This window comes from Benincasa hispida, chromosome 1, assembly GCF_027475165.1.
Source record: "Benincasa hispida cultivar pf3 chromosome 1, pf3_genome.v1.1, whole genome shotgun sequence".
Classification (NCBI taxonomy): domain Eukaryota; kingdom Viridiplantae; phylum Streptophyta; class Magnoliopsida; order Cucurbitales; family Cucurbitaceae; genus Benincasa; species Benincasa hispida.
In genome coordinates, this window is record NC_143478.1 from 50,022,497 (window position 1) to 50,028,296 (window position 5,800).

At 37.9% G+C, this 5,800-nt stretch overlaps 1 pseudogene; it reads left to right on the forward strand.

Moving 5' to 3' along the window:
* The first annotated feature begins 697 nt into the window (after window positions 1-697).
* LOC150038520 (uncharacterized) lies at window positions 698-3,270 on the forward strand (annotated as a pseudogene).
* The last annotated feature ends 2,530 nt before the right edge of the window (window positions 3,271-5,800 follow it).

Sequence of the window (5,800 nt, forward strand, 5' to 3'; positions counted from 1 at the left end):
CCTCAGATGTCCAACGTATATAGCACATCTCCAACGCATAACACTAATGCATAGTATCGCTACATAACACCAACACATAGTATCGCCGTATGACACCAACGCATAGTGTTGCCACATACCATCGACCGCATGCGTAGCATCGTCGCATCCATCGCAAATCCATCACGGAGCATCGCCGCATGCCATCACATAGCATCGTCGCATACTCGATCAATGCATGCACACCTCTAGCACCTTGCGCCTATGTTCGACAACTTGAGGCTACCATATGCTCTACTAACCTCTCAAACATAGGCTGCCACATGCTTGTCCCCGTATAGCCTTTCCTCTCGGCCATACTTCAACCTCTTTCAACGCCCAAATAACCTCTAAAAACTTCATGGCTAACGCATGGCACCACACCAACACATTGTCAAATACTTAGCCATTTTTTCTTGGCTTCCAACGCATGGTTATACTTAACCAAATTTTCACTAGTTATGGCTTATCTCAAAGCTACTCAACAATCTATTTAAACACTTAGAAATTTCTTTCACTTCAACATAGAATTCAACTTTCACTTAGTTAATCCCTTTTATTTCCTGCTTAAGTAGGGAAAATAGAAATTCGGGTTTCATATGAAATTATTCATTGTGATCCAGAACTTGAACGGACTTTGAGAAGAGTAAAAAGAAACAAGAGAGTTGAGTTCAACGCCATGAGAAACCAAGGGGGAGCTGTTAGAACTATCAGAGATTATTTCCAACCAACTATCCCTACAACCCAGACAGGCATTGCTGAGGCCCCAATTAATGCCATTAATTTTGAGCTAAAACTTGGTTTAATTCAGATGGCATGGGACCTCACATTTAGGGGAACTTCACATGAAGATCTGTATAAGCACATCTGCTCTTTCCTGGAAATTAGTGGGATAATAAAAATGAACAGAGTTTCTTCTGATGCTATTCGATTGAGATTGTTTCCTTTTTCTGTGCAAGACAAGTCAAAAGATTGGCTGGAGTCACTTGCAATAGGAAGCATAACCACATGGGATGAGTTGGCCTAAGCCTTTATGAACAAATTCTTCCCTCTTATGAAAACAAGCAAACTGAGAATAGAAATTGACACATTCTGACAGAGAAAGAACGAGCAGTTATTCGAGGCATGGGAGCGCTATAAGGAGTTGTTGTCGAAATGCCCCCAGCACGGATATCCTGACTGGTTACAAATCCAGTTATTCTACAATGGGTTGACCAGTACAACGAAATCCATCTTGGATGTTGCTGCTGGTGACTCAATTTTTGCAAAAACTACTGATGCTGCTCTGGCATTATTGAAGGACATGGCTGCCACGAGCTATAATTGGCCCTCAGAATGATCTCCATCTAGAGTGGTTGGGATTTATGAACTCAATGAGGTAAATGCTTTACAGGTGTATATGGCTACTTTGACTAACACCAATTAATCTTTTGTCCACAGGTACTCAACCATAGATTGCATCGATGGCGACTTGTAATGCACTTACATCATGGGAAGTACTTAACCCTGAGTAGGCAAATTATGTGCGCCAAGCGACCCAATTTCAAGAAATCCATCAAAATTCATATCAGATGAACCAACCCACTCATTATCACCTAGGTTTGCGCAATCATGAGAATTTTTCTATGCTTACAATAAGAATGTTTTGTAAGCACCTCTAGGTTTTTCTGAAAAGAAACCATCCGTGGAGGCTTTGCTTGGGGATTTCGTAAAGGAGTCAAGGAGCATAACCAATTTCTTGGAAAGCACTGTAACGAGTCATAGGAAAGCTATCCAGAACCTTGAGGTTCAAGTTAGCTAGATCGCTGCTAAATTAAATACTATGAACAAATGAGCTTTTCCTAGCTGTATGGAGAAAAACCCAAGGGAAGAGTGCGAAGCAATAACCTTGAGAAGTGGAAAAAATATTGTGCATCCTGTGACAGACTAGATAGAGGAACAGGTGGTATTGAGTCCTACAACTGGTATTGTGAATCAAGGGAAAAAGGGTGATGTTCCTATATCATCCAAATCAGGGAGTAGTTCTGAACCTTCACCTGCTGTGTTAAATAAAATCCTCTATCTCCAGCGCTTTCAGAAAAAGAAATTGAATGATCCGTTTGTTGAATTTTTAGATATTTTTAAGAAGCTTCACATAAATATTCCTTTTGCAGATGCTCTGGAACAAATGCCAAATTATGTAAAGTTCATGAAGGAAATGTTGTCTTTAAAGAAGAAGTTTGTAGAGTATGAGACGGTTAGCTTAAATGAGGAATGCAATACTATATTGCTGAAGAAGTTACCATAAAAATTGAAGGATCCTGGGGGTTTTACGATCCCCTGCACTATAGGGAATCTGACGGTAAATAAAGCTTTATGTGATTTAGAAGCCTCAATTAATCTGATGCCTTTATCTTTGTACAGGAAACTGGACATATGAGAGGTACAGCCGACGACGATATCATTGCAGTTAGCAAATCGTTCCCTCACTTACCCTCGTGGTGTAGTAGAGGATATTCTAGTTAAAGTCGGTGACTTCATCTTCCCAGCAGATTTTGTAGTCCTAGATATGGAAAGAGTCTAAAATTCCCATCATCCTTGGAAGGCCATTCCTAGCCACAGGCAGAGCGTTGATTGATGTATATGATGGAAAGCTTACACTTCGGGTGAATGATGAGAAGATGAAGTTCAACATTTTTCATTCTTTTAAACCCGAGGAACCTGTAAGTTCATGCCAAGAGATCAATGAAGTTGTTTGTGAAAATTCTGGACAAACTTTTGGTAAAGGAAAGGGCAAGGAAAAGGTAAGTAATCCTGAACAACCTTCCAAGGAAGGTAATGTAAATTTTCTAGATTATATTTGAAAGGGAGATATAGAACTCATGGACAAAGGGATGGTGGATTATGCATTTTCTGATGATTGTTGTTCGACAAGTCTTCTATGTGAATGCCAGTATGGAAGAAAATTGTTCATCTCATGCGCTTCAGTGCATGAAATGATGAAGCCACCTTGAAAGTTTGACTAAATTGGAGACCTGGTCTAGCTAAGGATGTTAAATTAAGCACTTCTTGGGAGGCAACTCAAGTGTTTCAGTTTTATTTCAATTGTTATTTGATTTTTTTTAGGATAGAAAGCTACCTCATGATTTTTTTCCCCTTTCTTTTGATCCCCAGGTTGGAGATGTTTCTCAAGTATTTTCAAGCACTAGATCGCCATCCAGATTTGTGGATCCCTGCTCATACCCAGGCTTGTATCACTCATCTGTTATATGATTGTTTTAGATGTTATGCATTGGAGACAATGCATCTTTTTAAGTTTGTGGTGGGGGGCGTACTTTGGGCTTGAGAATTGAGTTATTATGCATAATGTTTTTGAGTTGATTGATATATGCATGTTATTGTTGATTTTGAGGAAAATTGAAAAATTTTGAAAATTTGGTTCAAATTTGGTTAGGAAGAATGCTGAGACTGCTTTATTTGTATTCTTTGGTTGTTTTCTCTTATAAAGATGGTTGATGAGTCAATCATGATGTATGTCATGCTTGAAGTAGAAATTGGATAACATAGTTCTGTCTTGAGTGTTCTTTATTCTGAATCCATCTTTGTATCTTTTGTTATCTTGAGCACGAACCACTTTAATTTAGAACCTCTAACTGAACAAAGCATTAATTTAAGTCAATTTGGTTGTCAACTCGAAAGGCCCCACTGGTTAAAGAGTATCTTGCATGATGGTTTGTAATGTTAGACTAAGAGGAAAGAAAAGAATATTATCATTGCCTTTGAAAAAAAATAGAGTGTGCACTCATTTGCTTAAAAGAAATATCTTTTTATTATTTTAAACTTGTAATGTGTATACATGGATGGGGGTAAAAAGAGCTACCTTTGTTGTGATCAATTAGGACACCTGGGAATTGACTATGTATGGTTCCCTGTAGTGGATGTGTGAAAGCTAGTGCCCATAGGTAAAATTATGCAAGTTTAGGACTATTTTGTCGTTTGAAATAAAAACATATATAAGGCACCTTAGTGGACATATTACTTCCTTGAGTGTGGTGATGCTTAATGATTGGTGCTTGAGCTAGATTAGGGGGGAAATTGATGAAGCTTAATTAAATCTTAAGTCAGTTGTTGAGTTCTAAATTAATGGAGGGGAGACACACACACAGGGGATAAAAATTTTTGGCTTCAGAAACTCTCAATGTTTAGGATGTGTATGGATTTTTCTATGGAAGAGTGTTGTATATGTTGAAAAGATGATGAAAATGGAATAAGAGAAAGCAAGTTTGGAACCTTTTCATTTCAGTAATCATTACTTCTCCTACTTTATGTTTCTTTCTTTTCTTTGTTCGGGACTAGCAAAGTTTTAAGTTTGGGGTGGTGAAAAGCATCTAAAAACTGCTTTTATTACCTTCAAATTTAGAACTAATATTGCTAGCTTTGTTTAGTTTATGTGGTTTATTGAATAATTTCGGGAAACTAAGCATCAGGAGCAATTTGTGCGAAAATGATAAAAAAACTCGGGGCAAAACTCCCAATTTGAGCAATTACGAGTTGGTTATGGAATTAGGAAGAAACCAAGGATCAAGGGGTAAGAAAAGAGGCAATTTTGGAAGACAATTTAGGGGAGCCAGCGTTGGACGAGCATTGTAACATTGCTCCCTGACGCTACAAACCCGAGAGCAATCTAAAACAGGGCAGCGTCGCAATGCTACTCGTAGCGCTGTAATGCTACGAGTTCTACGCGCGGTTGGCATGACACCAGCGTTCAGCGTTGCAAAACTACAAGGGCATTATAAATTTTGTGTTGCGCCGCTAGATCTGAAGGGAAGAAATTTTTTAGAGTTATACACAAAAACTCAAGTCTATATAGAGGTAAATTAGAGCAATTTCGATCCGTTTCGGCTTAAGACTCAAGATTTTGATTGAGGGTTGATCCGAGAGTGATTTTAGTCTGATTGTGATGGGAAGAATTGATCGAGAACGTGTATTTTGTTGAAGAGCAATCCAGAATTCATGGCAAGAGTCAAGGAGATTGTGATTGGGATTTTATCCTATTGAGGGGAGATTGTTCTTTAACGTTTATATTAATTGTTTTCCTATGGTGACTGCTTATTTGTTGATTATTGATTAGAATCATGCATGGCTAAACTCTGTTTCTAGGGCGTTTGTGGATTTTAGGGATGTTACTTTGAGTATTTGAATTTACAATTGCTTGATTTTGCATAGATTTCTAAATTGTTTGTGCTTAATGCTTTTGATTAACTAGCCATTAATTGAATGAACATAAGTTAATTAGATGTCTTGAGAGAGAATTTAATTTGCTAGACTCAAGAATTTATATTGTTATTCAAAATTTTATGAGAATGAATTTAGAATAATAAGGGGTGCGATTGAAGGGTCTTAATGTTGTAACTACTCAAGCGATAGAAGAGATTTGGGTCGATGGTTAGTTATTAGGAAGGTTTGAGCTCGAGAGAGGATTTCCTGATTTTAGAACTTTAGCCTCAGTCAATCGATTTCAATCAATTTCCTGTCATTACTCATTGTACCCCCTAATTGAAACAACACCCTGGATAAGTTCGCTTTGAATTGTAATCGTGTGTGTGAATTTTTGTTCTTTTTAATCATCAATAAAAATCATCTTTTGGTTGCTTGGATAAAACTGACGAAGAACTGTGATAGCTAAGCTTAGGAATAATTGCTTACGCCAGTCCCTGAGGACGATACCCTATTTTGGGATTTATTACTTCGATACGTACACTTGCGTTCACGCATCAACGACTATTCCATAATGTCACACCCC